At 46.1% G+C, this 21,810-nt stretch overlaps 1 long non-coding RNA gene across 6 annotated transcripts in view; it reads right to left on the bottom strand.

The window, feature by feature from the left end:
* Positions 1 to 3,367: 3,367 nt before the first annotated feature.
* LOC115085310 overlaps positions 3,368 to 21,810 on the bottom strand; it is a 214,668-nt gene continuing 196,225 nt past the window's right edge. For 5 of the 6 annotated variants that reach the window (XR_003854798.1, XR_003854797.1, XR_003854796.1 and 2 more), the window contains 2 exons: positions 18,313 to 18,407; positions 3,368 to 3,975 (listed from right to left, as the gene is read on the bottom strand). This is a non-coding gene — a long non-coding RNA (uncharacterized LOC115085310). The remainder of the gene's footprint in view (positions 3,976 to 18,312; positions 18,408 to 21,810) is intronic. The other variant, XR_003854801.1, reaches the window with a different exon arrangement.

The raw sequence follows: 21,810 nt of genomic DNA, 5'->3' as shown, positions 1-21,810 counted from the left end.
AAAGTATTTTATCTGAATTTGTTTTAAATGTGCTTCTAAGCGTCTTTATGGAGAGTGCCGTAGTTTTTATTATTTGAAATAATAAACCACTGATGCATGTTTACCTGTTGCACTCCAGTCATGATTTTATAAACCTATATCATACTCCCCTCAGCCATCTCTTCTACGAACTGAAGAGCCTTAACCTTTCTTAGCCATATGGAAGCCATTCCATCCCTTTTATCATTTCTGTTGCCCTTCTCTGAACCTTTTCTTACTTCTGTTACATGCTTTTTGAGATGCAGCGACCAGAATTGCACATAGTACTCTAGGTGTAGTCGCACTATGGAGTGATACAGAGGTATTATGATATTCTTCATTTTATTCTCCCTTCCCTTACTAATAATTCCTAACAATTTATTTGCTTTTTTGACTGCCATCACATTCCTGAACTGAGAATTTTAACTTATTGTGATTCCTCATTTGGAACCTAACGTGGTGTAACTGCAGTCTGGATTATTTTTCCCTATTGTATCATTTTGGACTAATCCATATTAAATTTTATCTCCCATTTGAATGCAAAGCCTCCCAGTTTTGTAAGATTCGCCTGCAATTACTCACAATCCGCTTAGGAGTCAACAACTTGGAATAATTTTGTGTTGTCTATATTATCTATAGGATAAAAAGTTATCTCCGCCCCGCCCCCGGACCGCCCCTTTCTCGAAGCCCTGGGACATACGCGCGTCCCGGGGCTTGCGCGCCACCAAGCCTATACAAAATAGGCTCGGCGTGCGCAGGGGTAGGTTTTCGGGGGTTACGTGCGTATATCACATGCGTAACCCTTTGAAAATCTACCCCTTAGTAAGAACAGTAAAGGCTGAATGGGGGAGATTACTATTCCAATACAGCCCATCCCGTTTTAGGGTCTGGAATGGCCATCCCCCTGGAGAGGATTTTTAAGCAGCCCCCTCCAAAGGCTTGGGGGGGGGGGGGGGGGAGACGGGACTCAGTCCCTTATGGGCTGCTAGCAGTTAGGAGGTACAGAGGAGATTTTTTCTGAGTTGTTTTTTCAGGCCCAGTAGAGGAGCCAGGCAAACCCTGCCTGGGCATACCCACCAGAGTCGGGAGGATTTTCCCTATCCAGTCCTGGCTGATCAGGGTTTTTCCCTCTGGTTTGTTTTTCAGGCTTATGATATTTAGTGGCAAGAGCCTTGTGAGGCCCTGCACACCAGCTGGACCCAGGGAATGGGAAACTCTGGGGCTATGAAGATTAGGGAAGACCTCAACAAAGAAGGAGGAAGTGGTGATCCGCTGCAAGGAGGAGCTCCATTGTTAAATTCAATTAAGGGAAAAAGTTGTGAGGTCCAGGAGGAAGGTTTTGCTTGCCCCTTTCTTCCCATTTGGAGCAGGGAAAGCTGCCTGCTTCAAAGCGATCCCTCCCATCAGGGATCAGAAAGCGACTGAGAGAATCAAGAGATTCGGAAGATCTGCTAACCGTGAGTAAAAGAAATCAACAATCACCAAGGACACCCAACCAGCGTCCTCACTCCCTGGCGAGAGAACTGATTCTCTGTGCAAGGAACATTGTTAGCATTTTTAACATCTCCTGTTTTAATGTAAACCGGTATGATTTGTATATTATACAAGAATGTCGGTATATAAAAATTAAAAATAAATAAATAGATAACAGAGTTGGAAGGGGGTTTTCTACCCAGCTAAAGGAGGCCCTGCCCTCCTGAGAGCTCCACTTTTCCATGCTCTGGAGGGTGGAATTTTTCCCTGGCCCTGGTTCAGAGATTCCTGCAGAGATAGAGGGAAAAATACTGCACTGCAAAAGGAATTCTGTGGTGCTGAAGAATAATCTGTGTGACATATTTCACCAGTGTTTAAACTGTAAAGATTTTATTTTAGGATACTAACCAAGTGACTCCAGAGTGTTTATTTTGGCACCTACAGCACACAGTGAGGATGCATACCCCTTCTCCCAGGGATAATGGAAGGAAAGTCCCCTTAGCACTCAGTGCCCTGAAAGTTAACTCTCTCCCTCCCCACCCCAAAAAAAAAAAAAAAACCAAATAGAATCCATGCCCTGGGAAAAAGAGATTGAAGGAACAGCTAGCCAGGGTTCCAGCCCCAAGAGATAACAAATACATTTATGGCCACACTGGAGTGCAGCCTACCTCCCGGGATGGGGTTACATATTGAAAAAGCTACCTGAAGAGCATGGGGGACTTCTATTGAATCACATCATTCATTATATTTCTCCACTCTCATTTTTTAAGAAAGTGCACTTGGGAACCCAATAAATTATGGCAGATAGCACACATGTCAACAACAATCTGGCACTACACTCCTTAGATACCAGCACTGTCACCCAGAGTTGCCTTTTACAGACCTGTAGGTCTTCAGTGATCAGAAGGCCTCAGAAGAATATTGGTAATGCTGTTTGGGCCAAAATCTTCTGCAGTGCCCTCCTTCAAGCTTCTTCAGTCTACTTGAAAAACAGGATCAAAACAAGCACTTCTCACAGAAGCACCTCAGAAAGGGGGCTACAGATGAGATCACTCAGGACTGGGCACAGGCCAGAAATAGACATATTTTCTGAGCAGTATCGCATCATTGGTATTTCAAATTAATGACCTATACCCTAGTAGGAATTGCTCCCTCTTGCTCGAACATCTTTCCCCTTCCTCTTCTTATTCTTGGACCACTATGCTATGAATTGGTTGGCACTGGTAACTCTGCAGACATTACCTATGAGGACAGGGTTACTTTCATGTTCATTGGTATGTTGGAGGGCACTGATATGTCATCAGCCACTAGCGATGTACACAAGCACAATTTTTGTTTTAGTCTGTTTATTCATTTTCTAGATCACCCCTATTCATTTGGTCTGTTTCAAATGAAAAAAAAATTCATTCTATTCATTTTTTCATTTCCTATTAAAGTCAACTGGTGTGTAGACATCATCAGAAGGGGCATGAGAACACAAAGGCACCAAGACTGTGACAAACTGGCACCCAAAGTGGCACGAATAGCCTAAGGCATTGTAAATGGGCAAAGGGGTACCAGCAGTGGTAGGAGTTCTCCAAGGCACCATCAGAAGAGCAAAGCAGCAACAAGAGTGAGAAGAACACCCACAGACTTCAAAAGAAGGCACCCTTATCTTCCACCTTAGTTCTGCCCTGGCTACTTCCTCACTCAAGAATTTTTTATATATTACACTCAACAGTTTTACTGCAGTATTTTTCAATGGACCATAGATTTGAATGGGAAAGAAACAAATGAAATTGAAATTTTCATTTATTTCGTGGGCACCCTCCATTCATTTCAGGAGTCCACACATTAAACAAAAATGGCCTCATTCCATCCCTTTTATCATTTTGGGTGCCCTTCTCTGTACGTTTTCTTAGTCTTGTTACATGTTTTTTGAGATGCAGTGACCAGAATTGCAAAAATGGGTGCATTTCACCCATTCATTTTAAATCAAATGCACATCTCTATCAGCCATAGCTAGGATCCTTTCTTCAGCAATATTCACTTGTTTTGTGTGCTCTTTATAGCATCTTGATTCTCTCTGTTTTCTTGATACATGCATTGCTTTTCTCTCAATAGAGAATGCCATCCATGCATCACTGTGACATTTTGCTACTCCTGACATGCTACAATTTCAGCAGCAAGGTTGCTGCCATAGTAGGCTCCAGAGGCATACTGGAAGTGTTCACGTCAGGCTCTCTTGTGTTTTCACCAGTATTTGGTGTGGATAGTTCTGGAATGTAGATAGTATCAGTTACTTCAAGTCATTCCATGGGATTTGGTGCAGCTTCTTCATGCTCTGCTGGCTCCTCCAACAACTCAAGAATGGAGAGAAGAACTGACAGAATCATTATTTCTCTGAGACCAGTTCCTTACTTGAATGAACATTGTGACTGGCTTCTGCATTGTCAGCTGTGATTTCTAAAGTAATTGTTTCCTGAACTTTAGTCTGCTATTCACCTGTAAAAAAAAAAAAAATAAATGCAGCAGAAAATACATTTTTTAATTTTCAAAATACAAGCAGTCCTCTAAATACAATAATAATTTTAAAAAAATAGTAAATACAGGCACACACAGCTTCAAAGCTGATATCTTCTTATCAGCTTCCACTTTAGCTATCAACTGTTTGGGTTTTTGCCAGGTACTTTTGATAAGGCCACTGTTGAAAACAGGATACTGGGCCTGATGAACCCTCAGTCTGACCCAGTATGGAAATTATTATGTTATTATGTCAATGCCCCCCCAAGGATGACTTGTACAGCTTCATGAGCTCCTCAAACCAGCATAAGCTGGATAATGGATAGGTCTCTCTCTCTGCCTAACTACTCACTCCCATCTCCATGTCCCTTCTCCCTCCCTTTGCCCTTGCACTTCCACTTATGTTATTTTAAAATATTTTAACCCACATTCTCTATTATTATGTGAGGCAGCTTATATTATTAAAAACATTCATATTTAAAAACATAACATAAATATTCAAATACAATAAAAGTGTTAAAAAAATAACAATATAATCGGGGCCTGATAGAGAAGGAGTAGATGTCTAACTGGACAGATTGTATGCCTTAGTAAACAAGAAGGTTTTTAGGGCCTTTTAAAATGTTTTTTGCATGAAATATCATGGAGGATAGCTGGGATGGAGTTCCACAGAAGTGGACCTGCAACAGAAAATGTTCTTTTATGAGTAACTTTGAGTATGGCAATTTTAACAACTGGGACTTCCAGGAGGATTTTAGTTTAGGATCAAATTTGCCTGGCAGGCTTATGGAGAAGGAGGGCAGCACTTAGCCAAATAGACAAATCTTTCAGAATCAGATTGTGAAGGTGGTTAAAATTTTATACTGTATTCTATATGGAATGAGTAGCCAGTAAATAACACTGATCAATTCAGGGATAATGTCGTCTCCGAGTTGTGTACCAGTCAAAATTCTGGTGGCAGCGCATAAAGTTGTTGCTGGATGTACAAGTTAAATTGAATTACAATATTCTGATTTAAAATTAGGGATTGAAATACTAGACAAAATTCCAGTTGCGGGAGCTTTTGGGAGCGATCCCGCTTCCAGGGAGAGTGGTGTGCCCTTGGACCATGACGCAACTGCAGAGAGGAGCTCCGTGGAAGTGCTGAGGCAGGTGAGACGTATCCTGGCACAGGCGGACAGGCTGAAGACCAGGGACTCGGACCTCCGCTGAACCTGATGCATCAGTAGAGACCCAACAACGCAATGCTGGTCTCTGGGGTAGCCTTCCAGCCACTCGATAGCCCTTCTGGACCTGCTGAACGGGAACGGCAAATGCGCCAGGATGAACAGAGGTCGAGGGCAAGCAATGGAACTGGAACAAGATGAGACTTGAAGACGATCAGATGGTACCTGAAGATGAGGATCAGACGAGGACTCAAAGACAAGGTCAGACGATACTGGATACGGATGAGGCAAGGCAGAAGAGAAGAACATCAAGGACATTGATGAAGACACTTGCTGAGTGGAAAGACAACAGAAGAGTTAAAACTCAGTATGAAGGTATCCTGCCATGATTCGTAGCAGCACCCATCCTAAACTGAGGCTTTGGGGATCCGGTGTGATCAGCGTGGTAAACCAAGGGAAGCGGCAGCTTCCGACCCAACATGGAAGACAAATCAGAAGGTCAGCCAAAGATGAAGAGAGGATGGCCCACTAGGAGATAGCTCCAGAACCACAACATCTGAGAAGGAGGCTACCCTGACGAGGGTGCCAAAGAGTCAGAAGGCTTCCTAAATGTAGGAGCCAAAAGGGTCAGAATGCTTGACAGTGAAAAGGACTGAAGAATGAGGCGTCAAAGGATTCTGAAGATGAAGACAACTTGACACGAAGACATCAGGCACGTCAAGACACTCAGCCAAGAGCATCCATGAAGTGTTGAGTGAACTGAAGAACAAGACATCTGAGGCATCTGGACATCTGGACTTCGGACCCCCAGGTCACCCAGCCAAGGGCATCAAGGAGGCTCTGAGAAGCAGAACAACAGGATGACAGACATCTAGAAGGACAGGACATCAGAAGATGAGGACTTCAGGAAGATCTGAAGGTAAAGACATCAGGAGGGTCAGACGACGAAGACATCTGAAGACAAGGACTTAGGATCCGGTGAGAGACCAAACATGGAATGAAGATGAGATGAAGGATCAGGAACCACAGAGGAAGACAAATGAATTCCCATGAAGAACAGAGTGCCTTGAAGAAGAGGAGGAGGACATCATCAGAGACTCCTGGACCAAGGAGTTGGATGGAGGATCCAGAAGCAGTCCAACTCCAGAACTGACTCCTTGTGAAGGCGAAGAGGAACTGAAGGCTGAGCCCTTTTGAAGGCCTGAAGAGGAACCACCATGTTGACATCATGAGGAGGAGCCAGGAGGACTGGCCCTTTAAATTTTGAGAAGAGGTGCGGCCCGCATCTAAAGAGACAGGACCAGGGATAGCAGCCATTCTGTGGAGAAGGAACTGAAATGGCACTAGGCCGTGAAGCAAGGCCCGGCATCAAAGGCAGCTTCCTGTCGCAGGAAGGGAGACTGAGGGCAGCTCCAGCCATGAGGAGACTGTGTCAGTGGCCCCCTGGCCACGAAGGAGAAGAAAGCAGTGGCTCCAGCTGCATGAAGACAACATTGATGGCTCCTGCCACAAAGGAGAGAGGACGTCGGGGTTAGCGCAGCCTCCAGGCTGCATGAAGAAAATGGTTGGCTGCGGCAGCGGTAGTTCCCTGCTGCATGAAGGCAGCGGCGGCGGTCTCCTGGCCACAAGGAGAGGCGACAGCGGCTCCAGCTATGCAAAGTGCGTGACGAGGCAGGCAGACAGACGGCAGGGAGCAAGTAGGCTGGAGGTAAGAGGCTGCTCGCGGCTAGGCCCACAAACAGAATTGTAACAAATCCCGGTGTCCAAAAAGAGGTTTCAACTTTTTGAATAAGTACAATTTGTATAAAGAAGAAACTATTTTTGAAATGTGTTGGTGCATTGAGAGATTTGCGTCAAGCAACCCTCGAAGAATTTTTGCTGTATATACAATTAGAATAGAAATAACTTGAAAGATTATAGATGTTGGAATATTAGTAGAGGAGGATTTCTTTCCAGACAATAACAAAATTTCAGTTTTGCTAATACTAAGCTTGAGATGATTATGTGCAAGCCAATGACTGACTGAATTTATGCATAATGAAATTAAGCCGATAGCATCTGACCATTTGGTACTATAAGGAACGAAAAATTGCATATCATCTATTACAATTTGTAATTTACCCCAAGACAAGCTAAAATTTGCAGAGTGTAGTTATGTATATATTAAAGGAATTGTTACGTGAATTTGTTACTCTTGTTTTTCCCTTTGTTAAATTGTAAACCGATCTGATATGGTAAATTTACTATGAAGGTCGGTATAAAAAACTGTTAAATAAATAAATAAATAAATACATCAGATGAAAGTTTTGCATATTAGAACCTATTCTAATTTGTTGAGTTTGTTTTGACAAATAGGAAGAGAACCATTGTAATACTGCCCCTTGTATTGAATTGAATCTGGATAATAGAATTGAGTGAGCCAAGATGTCGAATGCTGCTGACACATCAAACAATACCATAATATAATCAGTATTGGTATCAAAAACAAAATTTATGGTATCGAATGAGATGAGAAGATCCTCAGTGCTAAATCCTTTTTTAGAACCATGTTGATGGTTGTCAATGATTGGGTTATTGATTGTTGTGATTTTGTCTGAAAAATAAATAGCTACTTGGTTGCAGTACTCAGTTGAAACTGTAGAATTATTACAAGTTTTCAAGCAAATTTTCAAATGGTCACGTGCGTAAATAACAGAAGTTACATCCATGGTCAGCCTTGTGTGCGCCGCGCACTTTTTCGAAAGGGCCCAGCCACGCGCATAACCCCCATCATGTGCAGAAGTGCCGGGCCCTGAAAAACGAGCAGACTATGGGGGCATGGTCTGGGCGGGGAAGAGTGGGGAGGGGTGGAGCAGGGTGTGATGGAGTCCGGCAGGGACAGCAGCCATTAGCCACTGTCCCGGGGAAGCGCACGCTGGCAGCCAGCTTGCTCACAGAAACTATTTGTGCTCTGGAGGAGCAGTAAGTAGTAAAATTAAAAAAATTGGAGATAGTTAGCTTAGGTTTAGGTGGTGGGGAAGAGAGGGGTAGAGGGAGGAATGTTAGGTAGGGGTTAGGGAACTGTGGGAGGCCCGATTGTATCACCGTGCGTATTTAGCGAAAAATCCCCCGCGCACACCGCATGCACATGTGCACATAGATTTTAAAATCTGATGCTCAGGTGCATGCAGCCATCAGATTTTATAACACGTGCACACATGTTATAAAATAAGCATACAGTTTTGAAAATCGACCCTTTTATAGGTAGTTAAGGATTTGACAATGTGGAACAGCTCTAAGGATTGCTTCTGGCAGCTGAAATTTTTGAAGAGTAGCACCATTTTTTTGTCATGTCAACCTGTTTTCTGTACTTATGAAGGTAAGATAGAAAGACATTTTTCCTCTCAGCATTTTTCCTCTAAGCACCGTCATTTTTGTTTCATTTCCTGCAATTGTGAATTATACCAAGGAGTATTATGTTTTCCATTGATTTGAATGGTCTTTTCTGGAGCAACCTTATTAAGTTTGGTGCTTAGGTTGTCATTCTAGTCAATGACAGCTTGATCAATATTCTCTGGTTTCTTTAAAAGTAGTGGTGTCTATGTGACCCTCTTCTCTTGATTTCAATCAGGCTGATAGAGTAAAGTGCGCTCCAGTGGAGCGCACTGTTAGCCCGCGTTTGGCCGCATGTTTTTGACACTCTATTTTTATCCCTTATACAGTAAGGGGTCGAAAACATGCGGCCAACACCCCCCCCCCCCCAAAAAAACTAATAGCGCCCGCAACATGCAAATGCATGTTGATGGGCCTATTAGTTATTTCCGCGCGATACTGAAAGTAAAATGTGCAGCCAAGCCGCGCATTTTACTTTCAGAAAGTAACACCTGCCAAAGGATGGCGTTAATTTCGGCCAGCACCGGGAAAGTGTACAGAAAAGCAGAAAAAAACTGCTTTTTTGTCCACCTTCTGACTTAATATCATAGCGATATTGTCAGAGGCCCAAAACTTTTTTAAAAAATCAAAAATTTAAAAAAATATATTAAAAATCTGCCCGCGGCCCGCAGGTTGGAAGACGGACGCTCAATTTAGCCTGCATCTGTTTTCCGAACCCATGGCTGTCAGCAGGTTCGAGAACCGATGTCGGCTGTCAAACCCGCTGACAGCCACCGCTTCTGTCAAAAAGGAGGCGCTAGGGACGCACTAGTGTCCCTAGCGCTTCCTTTTACCACGGGTCCTAATTTACATACCTGGGCTTTCTGAATTGCGCACCCAGAAGAGTGGCCTGTGCACACATCGGGAGAGCTGGCACCCACCGGCTCTCCCGTGCGTTTTTCTGTATCGGCCTGAATGGGAGGCTGCTTAGTGACCTGATTTGGAATGTTTAAAGAACAGTTTAATGAGATCAAGTAGTGATCTGACCATGGAATAGGTTGGGTTATTATATCTACATTAGAATGAGATAGTAAAGAAAGGTTCATAAAACATAGATCTAAAATATGACCAAATGTATGCATCAGAGCTTTGATATACTGTTGCCTTCCAGGATCTTGCTGTTATAATTAGTGAGATTTGGGTGGACCCTTGGACACTGTGGCAGCTGACCACGACCACGGGGGGAAGTCCCGTGAGGGGCCACAGGTCAGGCTCAGCTTAGGACACACAAACCCAGAGATTGATATTTTATTAGACTATTTATTTATTTATTTATTTATTTATTTTCATTTTTATATACCGGTGTTCCTGTATAAAATACATATCGCATCGGTTTACAGAGAACTGAACTGTCACCTCAGGGGCGGATACATTGAAACAGTAATAGAAAACTGAAAACTTACAGAGAAACCAATGGGATGCACTTCAAAACATGATTAGCAAAAAGAAGTATAATTCAAAGCCTAACAGTGTCTGTAAAGCTCTATTCATCGGCTCTTAGCTATCAGGGAAACACTTGGCTAAACAGCCATGTCTTTAGCTTCTTTTTGAATACCACGAGGCAGGGTTCTTGGCGGAGGTCTGGAGGGAACGTGTTCCAAAGTGAGGGGCCAGCTGTGGAAAGGGCGCATTTCCAAAGTGAAGTTTTGGCAGGCTGGGTTTGTAGCATGTCCTTGTACGCTCTTCTGATGGGTCTCATGGTGGTGTGCCAATGTGATGAAGCCACCAGAGGAGACAGTAGTGAGTAGCAGAAGTAGCCCGGCTGGGCTAGTATCCCTCAGGTGCTGGAACAGCGACTCCTCCGGTAGCAGTGCTGTAGTGGAAAGAACTGAGAATAATGAGTACAGTGGAATATGCCAAGCCACAGTATGGAGAACCCCAGGATAGGGAGAGCAGGTCCTCGAGGAACGAGTACCTGATCCCTGAAAGCTGAGAGGCTTGAAGGTAATGTTCTCAAACAGCAGTTCCACGTAGGAGATGGCACTAGGGCTGGAACGGAGGCAGGCCCTCGAGGAGCGAGTACCTCGTTCCAGGGAACAGCTCTGAGGTGAAGGAGGTAGTACTCACAGGTGTTGAAGATAGCAAATCCTTCCAGGCAGAAGAGAAGGTAGGAGCAGGCAGCAAGTCAGGGAACATGGGCCCTCGAAGAGCGAGTACCGGTTTCCTGATAGTGACCTTAAAAGCAAGTGAGGCCCCCAAGGAACTGGTACTCTGATAGCGTTAAGAGTCCATTGAAAGATTGGAGAGGCAGAGTAGCTGGGTACGGAAAGCGAATCCCATCCGTAAGAATCACCCTTGCTAGCTGAAAGGCTAGCAAACATCGTAGGCTTTAAATATTTATTTACTTATTATTTTTTATATACCGACATTCGATCTGAGATATCACATCAGTTTACATTCAGGTACTGTAGGTATTTCCCTATCCCCAGAAGGCTTACAATCTAAGTTTTGTACCTGAGGCAATGGAGGGTAAAGTGACTTGCTCAATGACCTTGAGCAAGTCACTTTACCCTCCATTGCCTCAGGTACAAAACTTAGATTGTAAGCCTTCTGGGGATAGGGAAATACCTACAGTACCTGAATGTAAACTGATGTGATATCTCAGATCGAATGTCGGTATATAAAAAATAATAAGTAAATAAATATTTAAAGCCTACGATGTTTGCTAGCCTTTCAGCTAGCAAGGGTGATTCTTACGGATGGGATTCGCTTTCCGTACCCAGCTACTCTGCCTCTCCAATCTTTCAATGGACTCTTAACGCTATCAGAGTACCAGTTCCTTGGGGGCCTCACTTGCTTTTAAGGTCACTATCAGGAAACCGGTACTCGCTCTTCGACAGCAGGACTTGAACGCTGGTCTCCTAGCTCCTAACCCACTGCTCTAACCACTAGGCTATTCCTTCTCCCTATCTGGGCAGCGTGACATCATCACAGGGGGACGCCCCTGAGGTTCGTGCCATGTAGGAAATAAGAGCGAGGGCCGCACAGCGTGTGCGCCCTAAGATACCAGTGGAGCATGGCGGTAGGCAGCGCCCAAGCCGGTCCGGGGACGTCAGAGAAGACGGCAGGTAGACGCCATGGCAGCCAGGCGTCCATCCATAGTGAGAGGAGGTGCAAGGAAAGAAAGGTAGGCGGAGTGAAGCCTTCAGGAAGGGACGGTTGCAACACTTGCATTGTGTCTAATAGCATACTGGCTGAAATAGAAAGAGGTGCAAGGTCAAGGTGTAAATTGAAATCACCAGCAACAATGGTCTTATGCAGATTCACTGGTAAGGTTGAAAGATTTTCAACATGTGGTGGTATATCCATAGACAAAAGGCCGTGGGGGGGATAGTATATCAAACAAAAACTAATTAGATTAGTAGTAATCTTTAGTACTTTGTAAGGCAAAGGAGTATCAAACATAATTGATTTAGGGCTTAGAAATGTTTTAAGGATCGCTAAAAATCCTACTCCGATTAGGACATGGTTTTGAGAAGGCATGATAATAGGGTTGCCAACTGACTCCAGATTTTCAGGACAGGTTGATCCAGTCCTGGTTTTACCCCACTGCATACTGGAACTTATTCAGATTTCCCTATTGCATTCCCCAAGAAAAGCAAAACTATATGTACCTGCATGCAGATGAGTAAAACCAGGACTGGATCAACTTGTCCTGAAAATCTGGAGCCAGTTGGCAACCGTACATGATAACCTTCTAGGCATAGGTGATTCAGTAGTACTGTATCCGTGTCTAAAAGCCAGGATTCAGTAATCAGCAAACAGTCTGATTTTGTAGACAATAGTAAATCTTCAGTAATTGGAATCTTTCTTCTGACCGACTAAGCATTAAGAAGAACCAAGGAAAGAGTAATTGCTGCCATTAAGAATGCATATGGTTTCCTATTAATAAGCTGTAAATTATGAAGATTGCGGTAGCTATTATTTGATTTCAGTGTTCGAAGATCCTCATATATACCTCATGCCATCATTATTGATATATTCATTTAGCGGAAACTAATAGATGAAATGAAACAAACTTGGAAAAAAAAGAGAGAATTCAGTTAAAGATGTTAATTTTGCAAACCTCTTTTATCATGCTTCTTCAGCATATAGCACCCAGTGCCCAGGTGATGTCAAAGGGGTGGGTTTCAGAGTCTGAGTAGGTCAAGAGGAGCTGAATTAGATGAAAATGTTGTGGGCGAGGACCCTTGGGCTGGCTAGAGTGTATGGAAGATCCACTGAAGGAAGGCCTGCAGCGGTACTCATAGGCGGGAGGCAGATTAGAACCAGGAGACCTGACAGGACCTTCACCTATACCAGCCCTTGTTCCCCGCAGGTTGAGTCCTTGGGTGCCCTGGCTGGCAGGACAGGTGAAGGTCTCCTGTGAAGAGGAGTCCAGAGAACAGTCTGAGTTGAGGCAGGCTGAAGACTTGGGAAGTCGTAGATGGTCCAGGAGTCGAGGCAGGCAGACAAGGAGGCGAGCCAGAGGTCAGGGCAGGCAGAAGACAGATGAAGCCAGAGAACATGCCAAGGGTTAGGATGGGCAGCAGACAGGGAATACCAGGAACCAGGCCAAAGTCGAAACCAAAGAAGCAAGCAAGCAGGAACTGGAACTTGGGAGCAGGAATGGAACTGGAGCAGGCAGGAAGGCTGGAGTGGAGTCAGGAACAAGCAGGATACTGGAATGGAGTCAGGAACAAGCAGGATACTGGAACGGAGTTAGGAATAAGCAGGACACTGAAACAGAGACAGGAACAAGAAGGGACACTGGAACGGAGGCAGGAGCGAGCAGGATCAGCAACTAGCTACTCAAGGAGTCGACCTCTTGCCAAGAAAAAGCAATGAGGACTGAGGCAGACTTAAATAGGCCTCTGGTGATGAGGTGGGATTTGGGGCCAGGCCAAGGTTTCCCGCTGTGGCCCCTTTAAATCCTGGGCAAATGCGCGCAAGCGTGCGCCTGGGGGACGGAGCAGCCCGATGCCGGCGGTGACTCCCTCAGGGGGAGGATGCCGCAACAAGGCTCCGATGCAGCCCGAGCTGGAATGGAGCAGGCCACGGTGAGAGAAGCGAGCCTGAAGGTAAGGGGGGACCCGTCCATGGCCACCCGCGGCTGGGATTCCCAACAGTACCCCCCATCTTACGCCCCCTCCCCGGGGGTCTTGGCTTGCTAGGATTATCTTGGTGGAATTAGCGAAGGAGGGATTTGTCTAGGATATTGGAGGCAGGCTCTCACTTATTCTCCTCCAGGCTGAAGCCCTCCCATGAGATTAAGTATTCCCACCGTAAATGACGGAAGCAGACATCAAGAATATCTTGCACTTGGTAGACAAGATCTGCATCTGCGACTGCGTTCACGGGCTCTGGTGGTTTACAGTGAAATGTCGAGAGTACCAGTGGTTTCAGCAGCGAGACATGGAACTCATTGTGTATTCGTAAACTTGAAGATAAACGTAGACGGTAGGACACTATACCCACACATTCGTTGACCACAAAGGGTCCAATGAATTTGGGAGCTAGGCGCATAGAAGGAGACAAATATGGTAGGTGCTTACCCAGACCCGATCTTCAAGGTGAAAGGTGTGAGCTTTGTGAGATGTTTATCTGCATCCTTCTTAGTGGAGTCGGCAGCAAGCTGCAAGTTGACCTGAGTGGAGTCCAAGAGTGATCGAAGCTGCTGAGCTGTGAGCTGGGCTGCAGGTAAAGATACCATTACCGAGAGTAGTAAAGGTGGTCTAGGCTGTTTTCCAAAGACAAGTTGGAAGGGTGAGTTTCCTGTTGCAGAGTGGACATGGTGGTTGTAGGAGAACTCTGCCCATGGTAGCAAGGCCACCCAATCATCTTGTTTATCTCCTATGAAGGAGCAGAGAAAGGTCTTCAGAGAATGGTTGATTCACTCAGCTTGTCTGTTTCCTTGTTGATGGAATGCTGTGGTGAAGTCTAGTTGGATCCCAAACTTCTTGCAAAGTGCCCTCCAGAATTTAGCGGTGAATTGAGATCCGCGATCAGAAGTGATGTATAGTGCTTTACTTGATGTCCACTCCACTCAACTCTTTGCACGAGTTCAGGCACGAAGGAGCCACGAAGTGGGCCATCTTGGAGAATCTATCTACCGTGACCCAGATGACTTGTTTCCCATCGGATAGTGATAGATCAACTATGAAGTTGTGGCTCCACGGGTATGGGGAGTGGCTGTAGCAACCCCATGGACGACCTGGTAAAGGCTTTTGTCTGGCTCACGTTGGGTAGGAGTCGACATATGCTCGAACATCTTGGCTGACGTGTGGCCACCAGTAGTAGCGAGACAGGAGTTCTAGAGTTCGGGCCCTGCCCGGGTGTCCCGCTGTCAAAGAGTCGTGTGCCCAGGAAAGAATCCTCTTCTGCAGATGGGTGGGCACAACCGTCTTGCCTGTGGGAACTACGTCGGTGGCTGCCAGGAGGACTTTAGCTGGATCAAGAATGTATTGTGGCATGATGAGCGAATCTTCGGATTCCGTGGTGTGAGAGAGAGCATCCGCCATGATGTTTTTAGATGCTGGTCAGTAGCGTAAGGAGAAATTGAAGCAGCTGAAAAACAAAGACCAGCGCACTTGTCGAGGATTTAGTTGCTGCGCTTGACACAAATATTCCAGGTTTTTATGGTCGGTGTATACCACTACTGGATGCTGGGCTCCCTCCAGCTATTTGGCGCCATTCTTCAAAAGCCATCAATGGCTAGAAGCTCCTTATCCCCTATGCCATAATTTTTTTCAGTGGGGGTGAATTTCCGAGAAAAGTAGGAGCAAGGGAGTAATGAGCCCTAGTTGGAGAGTTGGCTAAGGACGGCCCCCACAGCAATGTCAGAGGCATCTACTTCTACAACGAAGGGTCATGTGGGATCTGGGTGGTGTAGGCAAGAGTCTAGAAGGAAGGCTTGCTTTAGCTCCTCAAAGGCTTGGAATGCTTCTTGTGGCCATTCTCTGGTGTTAGCTCCCTTTTTGGTAAGGGCAGTGAGTGGGGCTACCTTCTGTGAGTAATGCGGGATGAAGTGCTGGTAGAAGTTTGTGAATCCGAGAAAGCGCTGGAGAGCTTTAACTCCTACCGGCCGGGGCAGTCTCTAATGGCTGAGACTTTCTCAGGGCCCATGTGAAATCCAGTGACAGATGCAAGGTATCCTAGGAACGGTAAGGACTCTTGTTCAAATATACACGTCTCTAATTTGGTGAACAGATAGTTTTCACAAAGTCATTGCAGCACTTGACGCACCTGCTGTTGGTGGGTGGTGAGATCTTTACAGTACACGAGCACATTGTCCAGATACACAATCACTGAAGAGTGAAGCATGTCTCAGAGATCCTCATTCATAAGGTTTTGTGAAACCACTGGAGCATTACACAAGCTAAAAGGCATGACTAAGTAGTCGTAATGCCCATCACGAGTGTTGAATGCAGTTTTCCACTTGTCACCCGGTCTGATCTGCATTAGATTGTATGCTCCTTGGAGGTCAAGTTTAGTAAAGATCTTAGCTCCCTGAAAGCAATCCAAGAGCTCTGGGATGAGCGGGAGAGGATATCTGTCCCAGCGTGTAATGGCATTGAATCCCCGATAATCTATACAGGGTCTGAGGGAACCGTCTTTCTTGGCAACAAAAAAGAACCCAGCCCCTGCCGGGGAAGTCAAGGGTTGGATAAATCCTGTCCAGGTTTTCTTGAATATACTGGAACATCGCTTGAGTCTCAGGTAGGGACTTATTATCTGATACAATGCCCCCTGGTGGGCATTGTATCAGATAATAAGTCAATAGCACAGTTGAAGGACCAATGTTCTGGCAGGAGCTCAGCTTTTTCCTTGGAAAATACATTGGCGTATTCTGCATACTGTGGAGACAGCGACAAGGAGGTGGCAGACAAGGGAATACTAGGCCGAGGCAGGATAGGCAAGCAAGTAGTAAAACAAGTCGGACTCCATGCTGCAATTTACAGGGTATCCCAGTTAATGAGTGGAAAGTGCTTCTAAAGCCAGTGTAGGTCCGAGAGTATGGGATGGATGGATTTGCCCAGAATATAAAAGGCGATCTCTTCCTCATGGAGAACCCCGGTGCGGAGGGTCACTGGAGCCATTGTGGCCGAAATGTAGCCTGGCAGAGGGATACTGTGAATGGAAGATACTCGTAGCGGCGGTGTACATGATAGTATGGGAAGTCGCAGCTGTTGGACTAGGTTGGCTAGGATGAAGTTCCCTCCAGCCCCAGAGTCAATGAAGGCCAATGTTAAAAAAGACCCACCGGGATATTCCAAAGAGACAGGAACCGTGCATTAGGGAACAGGGCTCATGCAGCCTAGGATCAGCTCCCCAGTGACGCCTAGGCTTGGGAGTTTTCCGGCCGCCCCTTGCACTGTGCCAAATTCTGACCCTTGCCACCGCAGTAGAGGCACAAGCTTAAAGAACAGCAGCGCTTCCTCTTCTCCGGAGTAAGTGGGCTGCGACCGACTTGCATGGGTTCCTCTCCTCGGTTAGGTTGGTATTCAGGAGGTGGTGCTAGCAGACGGGAGAAGGATGGAGCCAGCGGGACTGGTCTCTGAGCAGGTATAATCTCTCGGGCCCATTGCTGGAGTCTCCGATCAATCCATCCTGTGAGATCAATCAGGGCTTCAAGATCATCTGGGAGGTCCAGGGCCACGAGTTCGTCCTTAATGCGAGAGGACATGCCCTCCAGGTAGATGCTACGTAAGCTGTCCTCCTGCCAATCCAGCTCTGACGCCTAGGTGCGGAATTCGACAGCATAGTCGACCAAAGGCCGAGATCCTTGACGTAAATGCAGGAGTTCCGTAGCCGCAGTAGACTGCTGGGCTGGCTTGTCAAATACCTGCTTGAAGGCGTGCATGAATTGTTGGATATCTTCAAGCAGCGAATTGCTTCGCTTCCACAGTGGGGAAGCCCACGCCAGAGCTCTGCCATCCAACAGAGACAGTATGTAGATTGTTTTAACCTGGTCAAACAGGAACTGTGCTGGCTGGAGAGCGAACCGCATAAAGCAGTGGTTGAGGAATCCACCACACTGCTTAGGGTCCCCAGCTATTTGTTCCGGCCATTCTTCCTTCGGATTGACTCCCCAGCATTACTTTGGATTGTACCCTTGGCTTTGTCTTCTTATTGGATTCCTGGCTTGACTTCGGACCTCTTCTTGACCACCTGGACCTCTGCCTGCCTTGTGACATTTGCTTGCTTCTCATCTTCCGGAATATTGCCTGCCCCGACATTGGCTTCCTTCTCATTTTGCTGTCTGCTGCCAGCCCCAACCTCTGCCCAGACTGAATCATTTCTCTGCTCACTGGCCAACTGTCTCTTCACCTATGGATTCATCTCAGTTCAGAGCACCCCCCCCCCCCTAAGTTCAACCAGCTCTGGCACCCGAGGGCTCAACCTAAGAGGAACATGGGCTGGTAGTGGTGAAGTTCCTGTTAGGCATCTGCTCCAGCCAGCTCTGCCTGTTGATGGTAAGGACTTGCAGGGCTCCTCCCTGTGGGCAATACCAACCTCGCCTTGGTCCAAGGGTCCACTTCCACAACAAGAGTATCTCCCCAACATCCTTCTGTTCTGATCCCTGAATGCCCCTTTTACTCTTTGGTCATCTAGTAGACCAACTGACTCCCTCACAGGCTTCTTGCTTCAGATACTGGATATTTGAAAATGTATTATTATTAGCTTATGCTTCTAAGACAAACTTTGTTTCAAATTCTTTCTTGGCCTGCCAATATTTTACACCCAGCTTGCCAGTGCTTACCGGTATGTTTTTTCAATTTCCTCATCTGAATTTGCTTTCCATTTTCTTAAGGAGTGGTGTTGGGATTGGTTTTATTCAATATTTTGATGATACTGCTGAAAGAATAGCAAGAAAAGTTTATTTTTTGTACATAATACTAAGATCTATAACAAAGTGGATACTTCTGAAGGAGTAAACAAAATGAGGAGCAATTTAAGAAAGCTCAATGAGAAATCAAGGATTTAGCATCCAAAATTCAATGCACAAAAATTGCAGAATACTACATTTTGAATGCAGAAATCCAAGGGAACAGTATATGATGAGGGGAGGCAAGATACCATTGTGCACCAACCAGGAGAAAGAATTTGGGTTGATCATTAACTGCAAGGCTGGAAAATTATGTTATTTTTTGAAAAACAATAATGTACCACTATCATGGCCAACTTTCACATACTATGTGGAGGGGCAATGCAGAACAACTGCTGTGTGCTGTAGCCCTACTGAAATATGTCAGCTTGGATGAATTGTTTCACATTGCAGAACAAAAATTGCTATATTTTTAACCAAATGAAGGACTGCCTCTCCAATTACATGACAGTTATATTCATAAAGTGACCTTGAATATATCTAAGCATTTCCTATTGAGTAATCTTTACAAATGGGCTCACAAGCTTACAGAAAATTACTTAATTTGAAGCCATATAACATTTTCACAAGCAGTCTTCTCTTACACTACTTACAGATTGTTTCCTTCTTTATTTGCTCAGTGAGTGATTAGGCCTGAACTTCTACTATAACAATTCCATTTTGATCTATAGTAGTGTGACAATGGTAATAAGCCTTCCTTTATGACATTTACTTTAAAGGTAATAGGTAAATATGTCCATGGCAAATTGACCTTCAAAGGGATTTGATTACTAATTTATTTGTGAGGAAAACCCATCCTTACATGACAGGAAACTGAGATGGCAGGGAATAACATCAGTATCTCCTTCTGACACCTTTCCCTTACTGAATCCCCATTTGAAACTTATCCCTCCACTCATTAATGTCACACTGTGGAATCCTCCCCCAAATCATCTCCACCTAAGACTTAAAGTCTGGTGGGGTTGTGTTGGCAGATAAATTCTGAAGGGGGTATGTTTGTGTGAGTGAGCAGAGAATGTATGTGTGAGTGGGGCTTGTAGATGGGTGGGGCATTCTAGGTGTGTAAATAAATGTGTGTTCATGGGGATGTATATATGTGACTAGGTGAGTGCTCTGTGTGTATGTGTCTGTCTGGCTGAAGGCTATGTGTATATGCAAAAGGAGGGTGAGTGGGTCAGTGTGTATGTGTGTAAGAATGGTGGAGGCTATGTGTGGGGAGTGTGGTAGGGGTTGGGGTGATTATAGTATTTGTGACTGGGTGGGGGTTCATCTGTGTTAATGGGATGGGGTGTTTATGAGAGAGAGTTTGCATAGAATATGTGTGGCATGAGGGATTGTGTGTAAGTGGGTAAGTGTGCAGGGTGTTTGAGAAAGTCAGCTCTTTCCCCATAGCACTCCTATGTTCTGTAATTCCCTACTTTTATGCCTCCATTTTCCCTCTCCCTGTTATGATTCTGTTTGGGGGATAGGCCCGCAAGCAATCTCTCACCTCTCCGCTGCCAGCCTGCTTTTCCGACACCATCCGTTGCGGCCTGGTAGCTGCCGCCTCTCGTCCGCAGCGGTCGGTGCTGCCGCCATTCTGCCATTGCAGCCAAGAGGCCGCCCACATTGCTCTCCTGCACGGCAGGTACTGCCGTCATGCTTCCCTGCAGCCCGGAGGCTGCCAATGTCTTTCTTGTGCTGGCAGGGCCACTGCAGACCTGGCTTCACAGTCCGGAGGCCGCCGACGTCATTGTCTCCCCTGTACCACCTCTACAGCCTACTCTTTTCATGGCTAGGCCGTCACCAACTCCGCCGTTTCTTTGCAGCCTGGAGGCTGCTTCCGATATCCTCTTCTATGGCCCAGAGGTCACCTCAGAGCTCCTCTTCTTGTAGCAGGAGCCTACCATCTTCAGTCCTTCTTCGCGGCAGGGTGCTGCCAACGTCAAGGTCTGCTTCTTCCCTGAAACATGGATGCCGCTCTCCAAGGTCCTGCCCTCCTCCCAGGCACACAGCCGCGCCTCTCCTCTGCATTTAAAGGGCCGTGGTGGGCAGGGCCCTGTGGCTCCTCCTGATGACATCTTCAAGGTGTCTCCTCTTCAGCCCTATAAGAAAGGCTTCTCTTCTGTCTGTGGTTGCCTTCGCAAAGAGCTAGCCTGCTCCTGGATTCTCTGCTGTTCCAGCTCTTCATTCCAGGAGGCTCCGTAATCCATCTTCGCTTCTTTAAGGCACTCTGTTCTTCATGGGAATTCCCTTGTCTTCATTTGTGGTTCCTGATCCTTCATCTTCATCTTCGTTCCATGTCCTGGTTTCTTGTCAGTTCCTGTGTCCTCATCTGTCCTGTCTTCAGATGTCCAGTCTTCGGATGTTCCTAGTCCTGATGTTCCCAGTCCAGAGGTACTTGATGTTCCATGCTCCATGTTGCAGATGTCCCAGATGTCCTTGTCTCCAGAGGTCTCTGATGTCCAGTTGTCCTTGTTCTCCCAATGCCCTGATGTTCTGGTGTCCTGAGGTTCCAGTGTCCTGATGTACCAGATGTCCCAAGTTCCTGTCCTGATTCCAATGTCCTCTTCATCAGCTCTTCATCCAGCTTCCAGGTTCCTTTCGTCCATCCTTCCTGGCGTACCTCTGTCGTGGTCCTTAACCAGCCCATGGGGGGCAGTGTGGGGTGCTTCGTGGCACAAAGCCTACCTTCACGTTTGCAGCGCAAGTCTCTGATGGAACCTTGCATTTAATGTTCTGAGTTCTGAGCTCCAAGTTCTGAATCTTGAATCCTGAGTCCTGTATCCTCTTCCCAATTGTGTGAGTTCCTTGTTCCTGCTTCCATCCATGCCTAAGACTCTGCCGGAACCAGCTCCACTTCTGCATGGTCCACGACCAGCTACGGATGGCTGGGTAGGGCGCACTGCCCTTCAGCCTCACCCAGTACTTTCTCCTGAAACCTCCAAGTAACCCGAATCCTTGTCTGAGTCCTCTCCCAGCTGGATCCTTCCTCAAACACTGCCCAGATTCCTCCTTCGTTCTTAGGCTCAGGCCTGCGCAAGTCCTGCTCTCCACATGATCCGTGACCAGCCTCTTCAGGTTGTGTAGGGCGCGCAGTAGGACAGGGTGGTCCATGACCAGCCCATATCGGATGTGTAGGGCACCCTGAAGAGTAGTGCCTGTCTAAGTCTCCGAGTATCTTGGGTCCTCGTCCTCGTCCAAGTATCCTGAGTTCTTGTCTCGTCCAAGTTCCAAGTGCCTTCGTCTCATCTGAGTTCCAAGTGTTTGAGTTCCTAGTAACCTGAATCCTTGCCGGAGTCCTCTGAGCATCCTGTATCTCAATCCACGTCTGAGCATCCTGTATCTCAGTCCCTTCTTAGCATCCTGCATCTTCGTCCACATCTGAATCCT

Source organism: Rhinatrema bivittatum, chromosome 2, assembly GCF_901001135.1.
Source record: "Rhinatrema bivittatum chromosome 2, aRhiBiv1.1, whole genome shotgun sequence".
NCBI lineage: Eukaryota > Metazoa > Chordata > Amphibia > Gymnophiona > Rhinatrematidae > Rhinatrema > Rhinatrema bivittatum.
Note: the sequence above shows the minus strand (reverse complement) of the source record. Positions and strands in the feature narration are given on the sequence as shown.